Source organism: Mirounga angustirostris, unplaced genomic scaffold, assembly GCF_029215605.1.
Source record: "Mirounga angustirostris isolate CCGP_5_RB_7025 unplaced genomic scaffold, mMirAng1.0.hap1 SCAF_14, whole genome shotgun sequence".
Classification (NCBI taxonomy): Eukaryota; Metazoa; Chordata; class Mammalia; order Carnivora; family Phocidae; genus Mirounga; species Mirounga angustirostris.
This window is the reverse complement of record NW_026991722.1, coordinates 36659417-36682130: the sequence shown is the minus strand read 5'-3', so window position 1 is coordinate 36682130 and position 22714 is coordinate 36659417. Positions and strand designations below refer to the sequence as shown.

The window sequence follows — 22714 nt, the reverse complement described above, 5'->3', positions numbered from 1 at the left end:
GCTATTGTTGAGTGGATTGTTCAGTTAGATCCTGTTGGTTGTGTTGTTGATCTCTTCTATACCCTTGTTGGTTTTCTGTCTGGATAGTCTGTCAGCTTTTGAGAGAGTGGTGTTGAAGTCTCCTATATTTGTAATTTGTCTATCTCTCCTTTTACGTTGTATCAGTTTTTACTTTTATATATTTTGCAGCTCTCTGGTCATACACGTCTAGGGTTGCTTTGTTTTCTTGGTGGATTGACCCTTTCTATCATTATATAATGTTCTTTGTCTCACTAGTGATTTTCTTTGCTCTGAATGCTATTTTATCTGATAATAATATTACCACTACTTTTCTTTTTCTTTTGATTTTCTTTAACTGTTTGGGAAATAGATATTTTTCTATCCTTTTACTTTTAACTCACCTGTACTGTTATATTTGAAGTCAGTTTTTTTGTAGACAGCATATTGTTGGGTCATGCCTTTTTTAAAATTTTTTAGAAGTTTTTATTATTTATTAGCAAACACACATGAGCAGGGGGAGAGAGAGAAGCAGACTCCCTGCTGAGCAGGGAGCCCAATTGGGGACTCAATTCCAGGACCCTGGAATCATGACCTGAGCTGAAGGCAGACGCTTAACTGACTGAGCCATCCAGGCACCTGGGTCAGTGTCTTTTAATCCATTCTGCCAATTTCTGTCTTTTCATTGATACATTTAGGCCATTTACATTTAATGTAATTATTTTTCTGTTAGGACTTAAGTCTCCCATTTTTTTGTTTGTGCCTTCTGTTTTTTGTTTCTCTGGGTATTTTTTCCCTTGACTTACTGTAGATTACTTGAACATTTTTTTGAAAATCCATTTTGATTTATTTATACTGTTTTTGAATATATTTCTTTGTATGCTTCTTTAAAAAATTTTTTTAAATGGTTCTTGATATTATATCATATATATACACAACTTATTGTGTTCTGGTGTCATCATTTTACTTGTTCAAGTGAAGTATAGGAATCTTACTTCCTCTTACATCCCTTTATCCTCCCCAATTAAAAAAAAAATTTTTTTTTATAAGATTTTATTTATTTGCGAGAGAGAGAATGAGAGACAGAGAGCATGAGAGGGAGGAGGGTCAGAGGGAGAAGCAAACTCCCTGCTGAGCAGGGAGCCTGATGTGGGACTTGATGCCGGAACTCCAGGATCATGACCTGAGCCGAAGGCAGTCGCTTAACCAGCTGAACTACCCAGGCGCCCTACCCTCCCCAATTTTAATACAATTGGAAATATTTCTTCTACATACAATTGGAAGTACATTAGACAGTGTTACGGATTTTGCTTCTACAGTCAAACATAAATAAGAAAACAAGGGGAGAAGGAAAGTCTATTACTTTTATTTTTGCTTACTGGGTTTTCTCTTGATTTCTCAAGGTTCATTATTTTGTCATTTCTTTTTCGTTTTAAGAACTTTCCTTGGCCATTCTTTAGGGTGACAGTGCCAGTGACAGATTCTTAGTTTTTCTTTGTTTGAGAATGTCTTGATTTCTTCTTTATTCCTGAAGGATACTTTGGCTGGATGTAGGATTCTATCTTGTTCTTTTCTTTCAGCACTTGAAAAATGTGGTACCACTTCTTTTGGCCGCTGTAGTTTCTAATGAGAAATTCATTGTCCCTCACTTATCCCTCTGTGGTTAAGGGGTCACTGTTGTCAGGATTTTGGTGTGTGTTTTTTTTTTTTTTTAAGATTTTATTTATTTATTTGACAGAGAGAGAGAGACAGCGAGAGAGGGAACATAAGCAGGGGGAGTGGGAGAGGGAGAAGCAGGCTTCCCACAGAGCAAGGAGCCCGATGCAGGGCTCGATCCCAGGACCCTGGGATCATGACCTGAGCCGAAGGCAGATGCTTAAGATCTGAGCCACCCAGGCGCCCCTTGGTGTTCTTTTTTTAACTTTAGTTTTCAAAGGTTTAATTATGCTACATCTTGGTGTGGATCTTTTTGAGTTTATCCTGTTTGGGGGTCACTCAGGTTCCTGAATCTGTAGGTTTATGTCTTTTGCCAGATGTGGAAAAATTTTCATCATTATTTGAGTACATTTTCAGTCCTCTCTCCTTCTCCTCTCTTCTCAAGACTGATGACTTGAATGGTAGATTTTTATTATGATCCCACAGGTCCCTAAGTCTGTCCATTTTTTCTTCCACAGTCAAACATAAATAAGAAAACTCAAGGGGAGAAGGAAAGTCTGTTTACCTTTATTTTTGCTGTTGTTCTGTCTTCTAGTTTAATGTCTCTTCTTCCATTCTGCTGTTGAGCCCATCCACTTATCTTGTATTTCTTTTCTAAGGTTATTTATTTTTAATTTGTTTCAAGCATTTTTGAAATTATTTGTTGAAGCATTTCTGCCATAGCTGCCTTATAATCATTGGCAGAATTTCCAACAAGTCTGTTATTATGGTTTTGGTGTCCACTGATGTCTTTTTCATTGAATTTGAGTTTATTCTAAGTTTTGGTATGATGGGTTTGTTTTTTTTTTTAATTAAAACCTGGAAATTTTCATATTCTACTAAATTTTGGATCTTAGTTAAGCCTCTGTTTTATAACTGGCTTTTTTTGACACCACTCCAGTAGGGGAAAGGGACAGACAGCATGTGGTGCTCCATTGTTATTGCTTAGAGGAATTAGGTTTGCAGGCTCCCCACTTAACCTTTCTTGACCTAGAAGTGGAGTGTTTTGTTTGCCAGGTGGGGGTAGAGGTCCAGGATTTCTGGGGTGATGGTGTGGAAGGGTGCCTTGATACCAGCTGACATTGATGAAAGCCTGGGCTCTCTACTTGGCCTTCTCAGCATCATCCTAATGTGGAGGGGGTTGAGGTGCCTTGTTAAACCTTGGTGAGAATATGGAAGGCTAAGCTGCCCACCTGGCCTAGGTGCGACCACAGTTTTTTCTGTGGTGTTTGAGGTAGAGTGATTTTTTTCTGTAAGAGTTTTCTGTCTTGCTAGGAAGTCCCATTTCTAGTCCTTTGGCTAGAAGGAGCAGGCTTTTGTTGGGGCTTTTTTTGTCTGTGCTTCTTGGCATTTCCAGGTTGCCAGCTTATTTGGCTCCAAGTCTGGGATATATGAGGCAAAAATAAAACCCAGGAAACTCACCATTGTGTTGTTCCTCAGGTTCTGAGGTCCCTAGCCAGCCTACCTTCTCCTCTGCACACTTAAGAGTCTTATGTTTGTTTTATATGTAATACTCAGAATTTTTAGTCATACTTAATGGGAGGAATAGGGAAAAGTACATCTACTTCATCTTCCCAGAAGCAAACATCCCTGAAAGACCAGTTTTTAACAATCCCCTTTTGTCATAGGCTGATTCTTTTCTAACATACTTAAAAAATGAATTACATAGTGAAATAAAAAACTTATGATATATAACTCAAATTTTTTAAATCATTAGATTTTGTAGATCTAAAATTTTTGTCAGATTGCTATGAGTTTATAAATGCTTACTCTCAATCTCTGCACATACCTTTTCATGGAGTAGGCACAAGCAGTTTGCTCTCTAGGAACTACACTTTGACTAGCATTGCCTTGGATATTACTACTTGATTCTTCCTGAAGTTATAAATCAGTGATTACCAATTCAACTTAATTTCTGCTCTGCTGTTTTCCTTGTATTTTTATAGATATGTCCTCAGTGTGAAACCTTTTTTAGTCCTTAAGGAGAAGGAATGTTCGGGATTGTTTAGGGCAGCTGTAGCAATGGTGATGAGTGTTGAGAGTGCATCTCTGGTTTTATGGGACCCATTTCTCCTTTAATTTTCATAATTCTTCAAATTTGTTATAAATTATAAAGTAAGTTCTTATAAGTGCTTATAAGAATCTTTTGCAGTCGTTGCAATTTATGACTTCTGAGGCTACGTAGAGAATGTATGATTGTTTTTGGTTCTGTAAAGATGTCTAAGTGTAGGCTTCAGAATGTTTTTGTTGCTGCTGACAACCTCCGCTGCAGGACAGACACTAAGGGGCACTAGGCGAAGCCTTCTGGGGAGCCATGAGGTGATTTAAAGACTGTTCTCAGGTTAAGATGTCATGATTTTCGCTACATTTTTGTGTCTTTGGTAGTTACGATTTCCTTCTCACGAAAAAAAAGTTTATTTGAAGTAATAGTTCAGTTATTAAAAGGAGCTGATTTTACATTGCATTGGGAGAGCCACGTGTTCAGTTACTGGGTTGTTCTTTGAAAGCTACACATTACATTTTATAATTTATTGTTTTCCTTAAGGTTAAAATTTTTGGTAATGTTGTAACTCTCATTTTTCCATCCCTAGGAATAAGTGGGTTATTAATACACACTTTACTATTATTCCCAAGTTCCTGTGCATCCCAGGGATTTCAGAGGGTGAGAGGGCAGCACTGTCATGGTGGTCAGTGCTGGCTGCTTCAGAGATTGAAGTCCATCCATATTCTGCTCATAATAAAATTACAAAACTTAATTTAATTTATTTTTTATTTTAAAAAAATATTTATTTGAGAGTGAGCGAGCGCTGGGAGGGGCAGAAGGGGTGGAAGACAGACAAGCATACTCCATGCTGAGTGTGGCCCAACGCCCCTGAGATCATGACCCGAGCCAAAACCAAGAGTCAGATGCTTAACTGACTGAGCCACCCAGGCGCCTCACAGAACTTAATTTTAATTATTTTAAGTGTTCTCATGCAAAGGGAGCACTATCTGATATAATAAAACCGTTGTAGGGAGAGTAGTCATGAGAGTTTCAACTTTTACCGAAATTAGGGACATAAGAGAACTAAAACACTTTTGCCACTGGGCATGGAAAATGGCGTTAGGATGGTCTTTGATCTGAAACTTGGGAGGAGATTGAGAAAGTAGAGGGAAGAAGAGGATGGCTAATTGTAGACTGACGGTCTTTGAACAGGGCTGGAAATGCTTTGATGAGCAACGGCTGGGGAATTTTCAGTGCATGAGCTATAAGGACACTCCTGGAGAGAAAGGAGCTTTGTGGTGGAAGCTTTTGACTGCAAATGCCCTTAAGGAGGGGGGTGTAATACTGGTAACTTAACAAGCTGGTGCTTATCAGCTGGTGGGCTCTTCGCTCAGAAGGGAAAGTGTGAAGAGCATTAGGGGAAGAATGATTTGGTTCAGATAGACTGGGATGTAGGCTATTGCTAATTGGAGATGGGGCAGTAAAACACAATGTGGATAGCACTGACCTGTGCCAAGTGCTATTCTAAGGGTTCTGCTTATATTAGTCACTGAATTCTTTATAACAGCCCTTGGAGGTAAATACGTTTATCATTATCCCCATTGTACAGATGAAGTAAATGTAGCACAGAGATTAAGTGGCATATCTGGGATCTGCGTCTGTCCTCGTTCCTGTGCATTTAGCATGGCAGTCTGGCTTCACAATTTTTGGTCCTAACCACCAAACTAGACTGCCTTGTTAGAATAGTATGGACAAGATTGATAGGGGTTTTGAATACCAAGCAGAAGAGCGTGGATATCTTTTGGAAGGCAGTAGGGAGCCATTGAAGGATTTTGATGGGAGTATTGGTCGACATCAGAATTAAGCTTCAATGTACACATTTTAAAAGGTTAGAGGTAGGAAATGAGACTAATGCAGTAGGTCAGATGTGTAGGTTAAGAAAATACAGGTGTGTTTTTCGAGATGAAAGCAGTTGTTCTCGTCACTGGGTTATAAGGAAAGAGAGGTAAGTCACTCCACCTGTACGAGGATGCCACCATTAACAGCAACGGAAAAATAAACTGTTTGACGATAGTTAATGAGTGTGTCTTGAGACGTGTCCAGTTGCAGGTATCAGAAAGGGACTCCAGGTAGATTTATCCTGCAGGCATCATAGTTGCAGAACTTGATCTTGGGAGGAGAGGTCAGGTCTGGAGGCACAGAGGAGCATGATCAGCATTGTGGTGGTGAACATAGGGAGTGGCAGAGAGGACTAAGAAATGAACCTGAGGGGATGCTGACAGAACTCTAGAGGAGGAAAGAGTCTTTTACATCCTCAGCGAGCAAATATTTATTGAGGGCTGCATGCCAGGTACTGTGAATACAAAGTGACTAAAACAGACATGGTTTTGTTTTGGCCATACACTCTAATGGGGTGGACAGAAATAGAAACAATTAAGTAAATAGGGGAAGTGACATTTTAGCTGAGACTCGGAGTTCAAAATGTTTTTAATACAGAGAGTGGTAGCAAGAGGATTCCAGGTAAAAAGAATGGTGTGTGCAGAGACCTTGTAGCGGAAGAGAACTCACTCTGTTTAAGGAACTGTGAGATCAATGTGGTTGAAGGGCCACTCGTGCAAGGGAAAGGGGGTGAGCTGAAGGGAGAAAAATGGGCATGAGACAGATGATGCAGGGCAGATGATGCAGGACTGTAGTCTCAGTGCTGTTGAAAGGTTTTGAGCAGGAGAGAGCTCTGTTTTGAATTTTAAGCAGACCACCCCTGCTGCAATATGGAGAATGGATTTGGGCAAGAGGGTAGGATGACTAAAAGAGAGACATGGAGAGCAGTTGGGAGAATTGCAGGGGGCCTGATCTAAAATGGTGACAGTAATCTGTCTGAGGCTGAGGGCGGCACTAGTGTTTCTCTCAGCAAGCAGCTCTGGCCTTCCCTGGCCTTCCCCTTTGTGCCTCCTTCCCGCCCCGCCCCCCCCAATCATATTGTGTATCAGGTCGACACTGCCTGTTTATCTGTGTCTCTTCTAGACTGAATTCCTTAGGCTAGGGTAGGGAGCTTGTTTTACTTCCCTTAAGCACCAGTCCCGACCACTGAGAAGTGATCAGTAAGTGTTGAGAAAATCAGTGTGCTTATCTTCAGAGGTGTAGAACTATGGTCAGGTTTTAGACTGAGTCTTTTTTCTGCCTGAGAGAAACTCTGAGACCTGGGTTGGCTCGTGGCAGTGTTGCAGGGAGAGTGTGTGCTGACTGGGGCCTGTGTGTCATTCGGAGGTGTTTCTAGGTCTCTAACTGCAGGAATGTCTGTGCGATATCCATAGCAGGAGAATTGGAAGTGGGCAAAGTCCAGAAAGTCAAGGGAGGAGACCTTATGAATAATGACAGGTACTGATGTCCAGTCCTGTTGAGCAGGCAGGAATGTGAAAAGATTTCGTACTCTTTCTTGCTTTCTCTGCTCTCTACAGTTTCAGCAGAGAGGTAGCAGCAGAAATCACATCACAAGGGGGTAGGAGTGAGTGCATGGTGCCAAGTGGGGACAGCAAGTGTGAACCATTCCTTGAAGAAAGTATTATGGGGAGGAGAAAGGGGGAGAGTGTAGCTTGAATTGGGGTAGTTGAGGGAAATGTCTCAGGACAGGAATGAGCAGAGCCTGTTCTTTGTAAGCAGTGGGGGGGTGGCCCATGAGGTAGGGAAGTAAGATGCATGAGAGTCGTTTGACCCGGGACAAGGGTAGTGTGGTGCATGGGAGATGATAAATACCCATTGAAAGAGGGTGGCCAGTAATCAGCTCCTAGGATTTTGCCATTTGGGTGTGCTCAAATGCCATCCTCAGTGGTGGCAGAGGATCCTAGTTTACCAGAGAAGCCAGGAATCCTGATTTTTCAAGCAAAGTGTCCTAATTTGTAAATATGGACAATTCAGTTTTTTGTTTTTTGTTTTTTTAAGGTTTTATTTATTTGACAGACACAGCGAGAGAGGGAACACAGCAGGGGGAGTGGGAGAGGGAGAAGCAGGCTTCCCGCAGAGCAGGGAGCCCGATGTGGGGCTCAGTTCCAGGACCCCGGGATCATGACCCGAGCCGAAGGCAGACGCTTAACGACTGAGCCACCCAGGCGCCCCTGGACAATTAAGATTTTAAGAGTATTTTTTTGTGGAGAGGGGAGAGACAAGATGCTCTTCTCTGGGCACAGATCGCCTGAAAGTTACCTCGGGAGAGAGGGCTAGTGAAGTCATTTGGTGAGTGTGAAAGAGGAGAGGGGTATTGTGCAACAAGGCTTCCAAGGCTGTGGAAGGGGGTGCAGGTAAGTGTACAAGTGAGGAGCATGATCCTTGGAAAGGAGGGAGGACTCTGAGAGAGGAGCAGAGGGAACATGGAACATTGAACATGGAAAGTGAAGTGGAGGGGACTTGAGTCCCAGGAGGTGAGATGGTAGAGTCAGTGGTCAGGACTGTGGCGGGCCGTGTCTGAGGATGCACACACGGGAAGGGGATGGTGAGGGGACTGCAGGAGAGGAATTGTAAAGAGCATGAGGGCTCTGGCTGTCTATTTAGCATGGCTGTGCAGTTGACTCAGCTAGCCTTGTTTTAGAACTTTGTGATGTTAACATTCTGGAAGCTGAAGCAGAAAGAGTGGACAGGGCACTTGTCTAGGGTTAGGGATTGAAAAACTGAAGATGTCCAAAAGGTGACAGATTTTGTGTGTGTGTGTCCAAAAGGGTGTAATCACAAAAGTTGTGTGACTTCTAGGTTTGTAGCTAAGCATGTGAAACTAGAAACCTAGTTAGGTAGAACAGGATGGGACCTGGAAGTTTGGCAGGGTAAGGGAATCTAAGCATCAGATGGTCAGAAGATGGCGGTTGGGTGATAGTTTGCATCTGGATTTGGTTTTGGCTGAGGTGTCAGTTTACAGTGTTGACAGGCAGCTTGGTGTTGGGCCCTGAGCCAGAGAGGACAGATCACCAGGATTGAGGCTACTGGGGACGACAGTGTTAGAAGTTGCCTTGGTCGTTGGAGCAACAAGATTGAGGGAGGTTGGAGGTGGAGAGGAAGATGGTGGATTCAGTGCCAACATCAGCTCACTGAGGAAGTTGGATGCTGCCTTGAAGATCAGTCTCCTAATATAAGGGTACATCTTTTTTAGGGGGCAGGGGGGGCTAAATTAAGTAGCAGATTTGACTGGTCTACAATTCAAATTTAACTTTCACAATATGCTGTTGTAACATTATGTGAAATATCCTATGTAAAATACTCTTCTGTATAACAAAAAAAAAATAAAATGATATATAAAAAGATTTGGACTGAGCCGTTTTGCTTAGGGCAGGCAAGGTGGAGCCTACCAGGGATTCATTTTACTTACACCCACAGAGATGCTCGATTGCTGGCCCTGACCTGTTCTGTTCTCATTTACCAGCAACTCCCAGACTTGTGAGAAGTGGGATTGACTAACATAGTCATGCCATCACCTGGGAACCTTAAAGTACTTGCAGTATCACTTTCTGAATGGTCAGGGGCTTGAAAAAGGTCTTCAGATTTCTCTTAAACTTTCAGCAATGCAAGACCATCAGTTTGTTTAATAACCAGCCCTTGAATCAGTGATAACTAGCTTTTGCCTGTCCACTCATCACCATCCAAACAAAAACAAAACTTTAAAGAAATAATGAGTTTAGGGATGCTTTCTTTTCCTCCTGTATGTCTGTATAAAAATTTCTTTTTCTTTTCTTTTTTTTTTAAAGATTTTATTTATGTATTTGACACAGAGCGAGCACAAGCGGGGGAGCGGCAGGCAGAGGGAGAGGGAGAAGCAGGCTTCCCGCAGAGCAGGGAGCCCGATGCGGGGCTCGATCCCAAGACCCTGGGATCATGACCTGAGCCGAAGGCAGCGGCTTAACCAACTGAGCCACCCAGGTGCCCCCTGTATAAAAATACTACTGGGAAAGTAAGAAGAATAAAGTAAAAGACATTTTTTTTTGCATTATTAAATCTAATTGGAATTTTTCTTAATAGAAAAACAATAACATGTTTGTGTGGTAAAATATCCTGACCATACCAAAAGATATATAGTGAAAAGTAATTCTTCCATCTTTTTTTTTTTTTTTTTTTAAACATTGTTAATGAAAGACACATATTTCTGGGCCCGATGAGAGTTGACTCAAATTTTTTTTGTGTGAATTAGAATATTATGAAGAGATGTGATAATTAAGACAGAGGGGAAAGAAACCCACCAATTGGATGTGATTTGCTGGTGACATTTTTTAGAAGTTAAATTTGGGGTGCATTTTGAGAAATGGTAGAAATTAGGGAATGTGTATTTTGGAAAGAGAAGTTGTTGTGGAGACCAGGGAAATTGGGGGAATTTAGGGAGAACTTAGGACACTGAGTGTTGGATATAGAGGTTAGGGTAGATTATGTCAGAGTGGAGAGAAGTGCAAAGTCACTTAACATGAGTTTATCTGAGCTGGGCTGAACTTCTTTTCTTCAGAGACGCAACAGGGAAGCTAAAAACAATAGCTTGATTCAGATTGGGCGGGAAGGTGGAAATAGGTAGTCAAGTCAAAGCAGACTGGGATTTAGTGATTTAGACTAGGGTAGTAAAAATAGAATTTATGGAAAATGTTGAGGACTTTAAACCTGAACCTGGCCCACTGGATAACTTTTATACTGTTCTCTTACCTCTGAATATTCTCTGCTCTTAAATACTATTGAGCTGTAATAGAGTTTCATTTATGGACTTGAACCTTCTATATGCCAAAGTGTGCTGACCTAGGGAAAAAGAATTTCCAGTGAGAGTAAGAGGGGGAAGGCCTCCCCCTTTGTGTTCTTGTATAGATGGTACCAGTGTATCTGAGGTTATGCTTTTTATCATGTGACTCTTTGAAAGAGGTCTCATAAAAATACTTGCCCTGGTATTTCACTAGGCAGAAATTTTCATTGGGCAAGTAGTTGAGCTCTCTTCTTCCCGTGTAACTTACCTCTCACATGGTGGGTTGTTGACCAGATCTCTGGAGCAGTCCTTCACATCCCTGCACTGGAATAAACTTTATCCCATTGCTTCACAACTTAGCCTTCTGGCCTCTCCAAGTACTTCCAGAAACATTTTTCTAAAACTTGCCTGCCTTTTTCATCCTCAGAGTCCCGGTTCCACACTCTTGAGTCTCAGCACAGTACCTTCATGCTGTATACACTCCAGTGCCTGATCTCAGTCCGCTTCTCAGTTGGGTTCTTTAGCTGCAGGCAGTAGAATTCAGCTCTACCTAACTTAAGCAAGAGGAAATTTATTGGAAAAGAATTAGAAACTTAACTGATAGGACTACTAGAGAACCAAGGTTGGAAACAAGCAGAAGCTCAGGGGCTGGGTGGGGGGTTGAAAAACAAAATTACAGGAATGACCTGATTGGGATGTCACCACTGGGATGATGAACTCCACTTGTTTCTTTCATCTTTGCAAGTAATTTGCTCAAGATTTCAGACCCCTGGAGAGCACATCTGATTGGCTGAGCCTAGGGAGGGATTTAGTTGCAGGAACTACCTGGAATCCCCGTGGTCTCCATAGTGGGAAGGTAGACGCATGGGTTTACAGTCTCGGCAAGACTATACAAGGCAGGGAAGAGGTAATTCTCCAAAAGGAAATTGGGAAGGGGAAGCAGATGAATGCTGGGCATCTAAAAAGAAATCTCTTCTACAGGCCCATTTTCAACATTAAAAAAAAAAAATCATGTTTTTTTTTTTTTTAACGTCATAGTAGTTTACATGTATGAGACAAATAATAGCAGGAATGTATTTAGTACTTTGCTAGATATGATTTATACTCTGCCTGATCCCAGCCCTTTACATGTTGCACCTTTAATAGTCACAGTAATCTTGTGATGTGGGTAATCCACCTGTGAGAACTTGATAGCAGGTGTCAGAGCCGGCTGCAAACCCAGGTAGTCTGGCGCTGCATTGCCTCTATGCTATTTAAAAAATTACCATGGGGGTGCTTGGGTGGCTCAGTCGTTAAGCGTCTGCCTTCGGCTCAGGTCATGATCCCAGAGTCCTGGGATCGAGCCCCGCATCGGGCTCCCTGCTCAGCGGGAAGCCTGCTTCTCCCTCTCCCTCTCCCCCTGCTTGTGTTCCCTCTCTCGCTGTGTCTCTTTCTGTCAAATAAATAAAATCTTTAAAAAGTATATTTAAAAAAAAAATTACCATGAATTAGTTAATACTTTTTTTTTTTTTAAGATTTTATTCATTTGAGAAAGAGAACAAGCAGAGGGGAGAGAGGGAGAGGGAGAAGCAGGCTCCCTCCTCAGCAGGGAGCCTGACATGGGGCTCGATCCCAGGACCCTGGGATCATGACCTGAGTGGAAGGCAGACGCTTAACCGACTGAGCCACCCAGGTGCCCTGAATTCGTTAATACTTTTCATTGAATTTGGATTTTATTAATTTTAGAGTATCTGTACATACTTTTAATCAGTTTGAAACCATGTTTCTCTCTCTCTCTCTGTTTCACATACACAAGCATGTTATATAATTTACTCAGAAAGAGAGGCAGTTCTCTAACTTCCCAAGGCTTTTCGGCTGTAGATTAAGAATCACGGTAGTTCTCTCCCCGCCATGGCCCCTATTATACCCTCCTGTGGGGCAGTCAGTGGTGGACCCAGTAATCTAAGGCAATCGTGGAAGTCTTATTCCCTCTGCTAGGGATTGATTCAGAAATAAGCGTGTTACTGTTCTAGGCAGAAGCTTTTTTTTTTTTTTTTTTTTAAGGTTTTATTTATTTATTTGACAGAGAGAGACACAGTGAGAGAGGGAACACAAGCAGGGGGAGTGGGAGAGGGAGAAGCAGGCTTCCCACCGAGCAGGGAGCCCGACGCGGGGCTCGATCCCAGGACTCTGGGACCATGACCTGAGCCAAAGGTGGACGCTTAATGACTGAGCCACCCAGGCGCCCCTAGGCAGAAGCTTCTAAGAACTTTATTCCTTGACTTTTGCATGTGTATTTTGGAAAGAGAAGTTGTTGTGGGAAGAGGCCACCTCTCCAGGTAGACATTGCCATATGTGAATGTGAGCTCTGAGCTGCTGGGATAGCAATCTTGTTATCAAACTGAAGGAGGAAACTAGCTCAAGAAGATGGCAGAACTGAGAGAATTGTAGAGGGATGGAGCTAAAGCCGCTAGGTTAGGCCAACCCTGAATTTCATCCTACCCATGGCCTACCAGCTCCGTCTTCACATTTAAGCAGTGTGAGGTGTGATTACTGTTCACTTTATAGCTAATTGTATCCCAACTGATGTCGTTATGCAGAATTGCATGAGAAGAGATAACAAGATTTTTTCTGCTGGATGCTCAAAGTAAAATGATCAAGATACTGTTAAATAGACTAGTACCCAAACCTGGCAGGGTAGTAACTGCATGAGTCAGAGTCGAAAGGGACCTGGGTTTTACTTTCTACTTTGCCATTAACTACCTATGTCACCCAATTTAAATTTCCTTATCAGTAATAACAAGGAGGTTGCCCTGGGTATGCTGTATTGTACTTTACATCTCAGATATTCTCTGATTTTGGAATGCATGAAAAATATCTAGCTAAACTTAATTAGGAATTGAGAAGATGTTTTCTGAAGAGCAGTGAGCCATCTCAGATGTTTACTGTAGTAGTGCCAAGACACTCGATTTCTGCAACTTGTCTGTGAGTAGCACTGGTAAAGTCTTTTAACAGTGCTATTGAAACTTTGTTCTTTCTGAGGGCTTAAAATCAGTAGTACTTTTGTTTCCTTTTGGTTTCTTTAAGATTCTTCCAATTGTTCATATTCTCTCTTTCTCTGTGTTTAACATTTTATTTTGGCATATATGTAGAAGTAGAATGGTATAATGAACTTCCCATATATTCATCTTCTCACCTTGGGAGTTACCAACATTTTGACAGTCTTAAAACCAGTAGCTTTTAAGTGCTTACATTTGGCTTTTCTAGACAGACTTTTCTCCAAGTAAAGTTTGGAGCTAAATTAGGTCTCCCTTGATTTTAAGGTTTCAGTTGCCTGCATATGTTTATTTAATATTGTTCTTTTTGGCATCAAAAGCAGTTACAACACTGTGAAAACTTTATATTAGCAATTGTGGGCAAACAGTTGTTTTATTCTTTTTTTTTAGGCATTCATATTTGTACATGTCAAGGTAGGATGAGTTATGCGGTACTAACATACAACCCCCAAATCTCAGTGTCTTACAACAACTGAAATTGTTGGCTTTGTTACCGGTTGGCTGGGGACTCTGCTCTGCCTTATCCCTCTCAGGGACCCACCTGAAGGAGCAGTTACTGTCTTGTATGTTGGCAGCATTTTCACAGAAGGATAGAGAGCAGCACTGTCTTCTTTAAGCTGCTTTGTGGAATTAAGACTTGTCATTTCTAGTCATATGTCACAGGTCAAAGAAAGTCATGTGGCTAAACATATTACAAGAAGAGTGCAAAACTGCCATGTGTCTGTGAAGAGAACCTGAAAAATTTGGTGGTTAGAACTAATGACTATCACAGCATTGTGATAAATACAACATCTCATCTTTATGTGAACTTTATATGTTAACATATAAACTTTATATGTTAACAGCTCAGGCTTCAAGACCTGTTTACCTTTCAAAACCAAGTATTGGCAGGGTTATAAAAATTAACCTCACTGTTTTCTTAACTCTTGCTTATTTATTTGAGAAAGAATGCACGTGTGTGCGGGGTTTGGGAGGGGGGAGGGACAGAGGGAGAAGGAAAGAGAGAATCTTATTAAGCAGGCTCCACGCCCAGCGCAGGCCTAGATCTCATGACCCTGAGATCATGACCTGAGCCAAAATCCAGTTGGATGCTTAACTGAGTTACCCAGGCACTCCAACTCTTGCTTATTTTAAAGCCACTTATAGATCAGATAATTAGAAAACATCCTCAAGAGAGAAAATGCCAGTTTCTAGAATTGGATTCCTGGTTCTTTCTGGAAGATAGACTTTTCAGTTCTCTCGGGTGATACAGTGTACCAGGGAAGGGGCAGAGTAATTGTTGTAGGAAGAGCGGAAGAAGGTATTCTCTGGTCCTTGTAGACACCTCTAGAAGTTGCATACAAGACTTCGCTCCTATTTTACCAACTAGAACTTCAATGCAAGGGATACTGGGAAATGTGTCTTTATTCCAGCCATCTATGTGTCTGGTAAAAATTGGGGGTCTGTAACTGCAGAAAAGTTGGGCATGAGTATTGAGTGACGCCTCTTAGTCTGCTTTATGTATCTTGAAAGTAAACTCTGTTGCTTGAGGCGGTCTCTGTGCTTTGGTATGAAGAGAGTAAATTAACCTCTTAGCATTTCCTTCTTTCATTTTATACCCTTTTGTACTTGAGTTCCTGCTCCATTAATTGGTTCAGCCAAACGAAACAAAGATTTACTCGTGTGTTCATTTATTAAACATTATATTGATGTCTATGTTACTTCAGGTATGGTCCTAGGTATTGAAAAGACAAAAAAATGAAATAGTGTGTAATTTCTGCCCTCAAGGAGCTCACAGTTTGGCAGAGAAACAGATGTATAAGTAAGTAATAACAATATAGTATGATAAATGCAATAACGAAGGTTCTTGTTAAAGGTGTAAAGTATACCTACTAGACTGACAAAGAATGCTGGCTGTATCTTTTATCTCTTTTCTCTAAGTCTCGTGACTTGAAGACCCACACCTTGGCTCTAACTAAGCATTAGCCATGATAGGGGCGGTGTCAGTCCAAACTCAGATATTCTTTCTTACAAGAATTTGCCAGTTCTTCCCTATCAGTGAACAGAATGAAAGCTTTTTATTTTTTATTTGTAAAGATTTATTTTAGAGAGAGTGTGTGCACGCAAGTGGGGGAAGGGGCAGAGAGAGAAAAATCCTCAAGCAGACTCCCCAGTGGGTCAGGAGCTGGACACTGGGGCCTGAGCCAAAATCAAGAGCTGATCAACTGAGCCACCCAAGGCCCTCCCAGAATAAAAGCTTTTTAAAAACAAATCCCTAAGCCTACCACAGTAAAGGAGCAATATACGTAACACTGTATGTGTACAGTGCTTTATGTCATGGAAAATTCTTCTCATTACAAATCCCAGTTTTCCACATAATCCAATTACCTAGTTTTATCAAAACCAAGTTTTCTTTTGAACATTTCTTTGTATGACAGTCTTTTCATTGACTTACCAGTGGTGTTTTGTTTTACTTTAAATCTCGTTCTCATATACTTTTTCTTTTTTATGGCTTTAAAAAGTTGATCTTTGGTATTAGTAGTGCTTTAGGGGATATCTACACAAAAGCTTAGATTGAAATGAAATTTTTTTACAAAAAAATTCAGGTCAGTTAAAATGCTGTCAGCTCATGCAGAATATATGGAATAAAATGAGATTAATAAAGCATTGTTTCTGCAGCCCATCTCCTGGTATGTTGGCATAGCTTTGTTTTTCAGACCTCTTCCTTAAAAAGGTGTTTTCTCCTTGATTATTTTATTTTATTTTATTTTATTTTTTAAAGATTTTATTTATTTATTTGAGAGAGAGAATGAGAGAGAGAGAGAGAGAGAGCATGAGAAGGGGGAGGGTCAGAGGGAGAAGCAGACTCCCTGCTGAGCGGGGAGCCCGATGCGGGACTCGATCCAGGGACTCCAGGATCATGACCTGAGCCGAAGGCAGTGGCTTAACCAACTGAGCCACCCAGGCGCCCTCTCCTTGATTATTTTACCTGGAGCCCATTACTACCATTGAGCCTCTTCTCTGTGCTCTGTCAAATTGTGTTCATTGTATGCGTTGAAAGCACTATTTTCCATAGGCGATTATTTGGATTAATTATAGCTCTAAATTTTAATTCTTTACTGTCTTGATAATCATAGATACTATTGGGACTGTCCCCCCAAGAAGTTTTCCTATAAGAGAATTATAGTTGACCCTTGAATAACATGGATTTGAACGTGGGGGTCCACTTACATGCAAATTATTTTTCAATAAATACAGTCCAGTACTGTGAATGTGTTTTTTTCTTCCTTAAGATTTTAACATTTTCTTTTCTCTAGCTTATTTTATTGTAAGAATACAGTATATAATACATGTATAAAATATGTGTTAATCGAGTGTTTCTATTATCAGTAAGAATCAAAATTTATACACTGATACTGCATGAGGTTGGCACCTCTAATTCCCATACTGTTCAAGGGTCAACTGTATTTTCAAAAGTGGAAGGTAGGAGGGGTGCCTGAGTGGCTCAGTTGATTAGCATCTGCCTTCGGCTCAGGTCATGATCCTGGAGTCCCAGGATTGAGCCCCGCATCGGGCTCCCTGCTCAGCGGGGAGTCTGCTTCTCCCACTGCCCTTCACTCCACTCGTGTTCTCTCTCTCTCTCTCTCATTCTGTGTGTCTCTCAAATAAATAAATAAAATTTCTTTTTTTTTTTTTTTTTAAGTGAAAGGTAAGAAAGACATCATCAGAAGCATTTTGGAGAAAGCAGTGACTAGTAGGAGACAAAGGGAATTATTTTTTTGTATTGATTATGCTCAGCTCTGTACTTAGTATTTATCCCTTTAGATTCTCTGCTTTGAATGACATATGTTTTAATAATGGCATTCCAAATATTTAATTTTTTTTTTTAAAGATTTTATTTATTTATCTGAGAGAGAGAATGGGAGACAGAGCGCATGAGAGGGGGAGGATCAGAGGGAGAAGCAGACTCCCCGCTGAGCAGGGAGCCCAATGTAGGACTCGATCCCGGGCCTCCAGGATCATGACCTGAGCCGAAGGCAGTTGCTTAACCAACTGAGCCACCCAGGCGCCCCCCAAATAATATTTAATATTTTTCATGTTTAAAAATGAAATTAATCCCTAGGCTTTTTTTTTTTTTTTAAGATTTTATTCGTTCATTTGAGAGGGAGAGAGCACAATTAGGGGGAGGGGCTGAGGGAGAGGGAGAAGCAGACTCCCTGCTGAGCTGGGAGCCTGACGGGGGGCTGAATCCCAGGACCTGGAGATCATGACTTGAGCTGAAGGCAGATGTTTAACCGATCCCTAGAATTTGAGTTGTCTTCCCTACATTTGTTTCTTTTTGGCCCCAATCCCTAGGATTTGAATTGTCTTCCCTACACTTGTTTCTTTTTGACAGAGGTAGAAAATAGTTCCGAGTCATTATTCTGAAACAAATGGAACACGGGTCACTTCAGTTTTGTGTTTTTTTATCTTCCTTGTGCCTGGAACCGTGTAGGGGTGCTTTCACAGAGTGACAGTCTTAGAATTTCAGGGAATAGACCAGCTATATAATATGAGTCAATCCAGTGTAAAATGGAAGACATGGGGCCATTTTTTATTAAAAAAAACTGTTGAGAACTTGAAGACAGTGATGGCAGAGCGTTAACTCAGTGCAGGGCCCTTCTGAGTTTGGTGCCTGTGTGACGGCACAGGTCACAGGGTCCATGAAACTGTGCTGCAAGGGACTTTTTATTTATTTTTTATTTTTTAAAGATTTTATTTATTTATTTGACAGACACAGTGAGAGAGGGAACACAAGCGGGGGGGGGGAGTGGGAGAGGGAGAAGCAGACTCCCTGCTAAGCAGGGAGCCCGATGTGGGACTCGATCCCAGGACCCTGGGACCATGACCTGAGCCGAAGGCAGACGCTTAACCGACTGAGCCACCCGGTCGGTGGAACTTTTAGAATTCTTTTAGCGCAGGTCCGTCCATTTATAGATAAGGATGTGTAACCTTTATATGCAACCAGATGCTGGTAAATTATTACTGTGTAGCAGGATCAAAACAGCATTAAAAAATTGATGCTTGTGAAGGTTTTAATTTTTTGCTACCTTTAAATCAGCCATAGTTAGTGTAATTTAAAATTACTATCAGTTTTTCCTCAGTGGTCATAAAAATAATGGTGTGGGTAGTTGAAATAAATAATCCCAAAGATTTGTATCCTGAATTATTTACTAATTCTCCATCCAACAGGGTCTTTTGTTTTTTAATCGATCATAGTTTTTGTCCTGCTGCAAACTTTATTGGCTTATATTTAAACTTCTTTATTTTCTTGTAAATTCTCTGAGAGCTCTAATGGGCCTTGAAAGGCCCCACAGGAAGGGGAATGAAGAGAAGCAAAGGACCTTCATAAGCTACAATGTAGATGAACAAACTCTTTACAACTGAGAGTGGTGCCCGTATCCCTGTGGCAGATGTCCTGTTGCTCCTAGGACATGTGGAAGAACAGGCAGCATGTATTTGTTATGGAAAACCTGCTGTATACACCCTTGTTGCTGTAGTTCTAGCTATTAATCACATTTTCTGCAGAAGCACTTTAATTGTGACTGCTAATAGAAATAGATGGAAGCAGCCTGCTACTTAAGCGTGATTCATGGTTAAATCACTTTAAAATTTGAATATTGACCCTATAATAGCTACTTTTGGGGGGCGTTTTTGTATCTTGTTCATTAGCTTACACAGTTTTGTATGATGTTTTAACTCACAGACAATAAAATACAAATAAGACCTGGTCCTCTAGCATTTCAGGCTCAGGTGAATACACTAGATAGCCAACTGAAGAGAACTTCAGAAAAGTTTATGAGTAAAACATATTGTTCATAGCACATGAGAATTGAGAATATAATGAGGTTAAGGGAGTTTGTAATGTAAATAGTTGCTGTGTGGTAGAGCTGCCTCTCACATCACAGAAATCAGTTTAGCTGATGAGCAACGGTAAGAACAGACACGCTTCTAAATGAAATGGTTTGGGGGTCATCTTGTACCGTGTTGCTTGCTGTGTGCAGTTGCCTGCTAGAAAGTGGAATCCACTTTACCTAACTTACAGTTTTTGCCTGACTTTTATTACGGTCCGGTGTCTGTCTAACAAGGAGCCTTTGCTTCTTTGGGAGCTGAGACCTCTGATGTGGATACTGGCCACCTCTTACACCATTAGGGTAAAAACCGAACAGGAGATATTCCTGTTTGAGAATGTTGCCCTTTACAAAAAGGCTTTGAAATTTATTAAGTGCTTTACAGATGAAATGCAGTAATGTGACAAACATTTATGAAATATGTATGATGTATAAGGCCCAGTGGTAGACTGAGTGGGTGATAGAAAGATAAGACATAATGCCCACCTTTAAGAGATTAGACATAAAAATAGCTGTAGTTAGAATAACAAATGTGATTCAGTGATTTAGTCATGGTTTGATAGTTATTAAGCACCTACCACTGTGAATCAGACACTGTGCTTGACGCTGCATTCAGAAGTGCCTTCACGGACTCACAGTCAGATGGGTGATCGTGGCATACAAAAATACAACCGTGTGATGGCATCAGTAGAGGTGGTGTAGAGGGGGAGGTTTGAAGAGGTGAGGACCCGTTCCTTGAGTCCTAGCAGTGTGTCAGCAGGCACAGCCCCAGGTCCTGGGAAAACAAGAGCTCTTCCTTTACAGACCTTTGGCCCGAACCTTGTGTGAATTGGGCAGATGGACAAGCAGAGGCCATGTGAGACAGAGGAAACAACACGTGTGGAGACATGGAAGCAGGAGACAGCATGGCATATTTGGGGAACTAGGAATGGTTGGATGCGACAGAGGGCAGGGCACCTGAAGGAGATGCAGAGTGGCACTGAAGTGTGGTCGGGTATGTTAGGCAGAGTCCCAGAGGCTTTGTTTGGGACGCTCTTCCCTTTGGCTCCTGGCCCTTCTTTCCAGTCTCCTCCTCAGTGACGCTGTCTCTGAGAAGCCTCTCCTGATCACCTCGTGTAAAGGAATTGCCCAGTCACCTACCAGCACGTCGCCTCCCTTTTTGTTTATTTATAAAGTGTTCCTTACTAACCGACACTTTTCGTTTATTGTTTATATTCCCACACATGACTCCATTCCGTGAGCACGAACCTGGTCTGTACTGTTGATTGCTGTACCCCTAGCACCTAGAACCTAGCATAAAGCTGGCATTTAACAAATGTTTGTGGAGCAAATGTAGGTATGGGTTTTTTTACTATGAATTTTGGATTTTATTGTGTGGACCAGTGGTTCTCAATATTATTGTTTCCTAGACCCCTCTGTACTTAAAAATTATTGAAGACCTCAAATAGTTACCGCTTTGTGGGTTATGTCTATTAATATTTATGATATTTAAGGATAAAAACCTAGGCATTTTTAAAAACATTAATTCATTTAAAATAAACCCATTACATGTTAATATAAATATATTTTAATGAAAATAACTGCTTTTTTAAGATTTTTAAAAATTTTTATTTATTTGAAAGAGAGCAGAGCGAGTGAGAACACAAGTTTGGGGGGAGGAGCAGAGGGAGAGGGAGAAGCAGACTCCCCGCCTAGCAGGGAGCCAGACACGGGGCTCCATCCCAGGACCCCGAGATCATGACCTGAGCCAAAGGCAGACCTTAACCAACTGAGCCACCCAGGCGTCCCTGAAAATAACTGCTTTCAAAACAAAATTAGTGAGAAATGCGTCCTTGTCTTACATTTGTATAAATCTCATTAATGTCTGGCTTCTCAGAGCTGGATTCTTGTATCTTCCTCTGCATTCATTCTGTTGTGATATCACATGTCATGTAGCCTCTGGAACTCAGCTACTTAAGACAGAATGAGAGTAAAAAGGCAAATAATAACTTGGTATTATTTTACAAATAGTTTTGACCTTGAAGACTCCTTAAAAAGGATATTGAGGACCCCTGGAGGTGGTCTCTCTATTACCATTTTAAGATCTGCTGCAGTAGGTAGATGGTTTTGGTAGCAGGAGTACATTTTCAGATATCTTCTACCAAGCTTCAATGTATGGGACAGATAAAGGTGCTTATGTGTTGGAAGTTAGGGAGGAGAGGGGAGAACCCTGGGGCCCTGCTTTTACTTTCTCATTTCCTTGGCTAAGCTGCTAAATTGAACCAAGTGTTCGATACCCCCGGCATGGGAATATTGTGTGTGAGAGAGTGAAGCAGGTGAGCATACTTGGAGATTTTCCACTTTACCATAGCTTACCTTTCAGTAGTTCCTTTTGTGGCTCTTTATACCAAGTTTTATATCATTTTAAGTGTTGGAATACTTGTATTAATATTTTGTCAAGTCCAGTTTCCTTTAAGTACAGTATCATAGGTTTGCTTTCATAAAAAGATTTAATTGCAACCAGAGGCCTAGTTTTGTTTCTGAGGTTTACTTTTTCAATTTTGTTTAAGTAAGAAAACGTAACTGAGGGGCGCCTGGGTGGCTTAGTCGTTAAGCGTCTGCCTTTGGCTTGGGTCATGATCCCAGGGTCCAGGGATTGAGCCCGCATTGGGCTCCCTGCTCAGCGGGAAGCCTGCTTCTCCCTCTCCCACTCCCCCTGCTTGTGTTCCCTCTCTCGCTGTATCTCTCTCTGTCAAATAAATAAAGTCTTAAAAAAAAAAATAACTAAAATTTGCAGCAACTTTATAAAAGTATTTACGTTGTTAGACATCATATAACTCAGGTTTTTTGGATAATTTGCATGTTTGAGAGTGTATAAAATAAAATTTGGTCAGGGCCCAGTCAAGATGAAAGTAAGGAGCTGGAGGAAGTCTAATTCTAGTTGCCGAATACAGGAAGAGTTCTCATGATCTGGAGAGGGGAAGAGAATGGCTGGCAGCCAGCAGGAGTGAGACTGGAGCTTGGACAGAGCTTTAAGCATTGTTACCACCAGCTGATTTTTGCATGGTACTGTGTTACACTGCTGTTACTTGCCTGCCTTAGGCAGCATACTCAAGTTAGTTTATTTTGTTACATGGAACCATTTCTATTTTTTTTTTTTGTCTTGAAAAAGAGGGTCGCAAGTTTCCTGTAAAGCTTCTGTTGCAAATAAATCTTTAAGTTTTGTTGGTCCTGTCCTTAGGATGTTTTATTTGACAGACAAAAGTGACTCTGCTGGAACATTCATTCATTACCGTTATTATTTATTACCTGTATCATTAAAAGAGATCATCTGTTGTATATAATTATAACACAGTGTTTATAAAGCTCCAGCTTTATTGTCTGCCTTACAAGACATGGAAAGAAAAATTGAGTGATCTGGAGAAAAGCAGTGAGAGTAGTTATAGGACTGGGGTGCCTGGGT

The 22714-nt window shown here is 41.2% G+C and overlaps 1 protein-coding gene across 4 annotated transcripts in view; it reads left to right on the top strand.

Annotated features, from left to right (window-relative positions):
- Positions 1 to 22714, top strand: part of GALNT1 (polypeptide N-acetylgalactosaminyltransferase 1) — a 125907-nt gene that overhangs the window by 7540 nt on the left and 95653 nt on the right. The gene's annotated exons all lie outside the window — the stretch shown is intronic.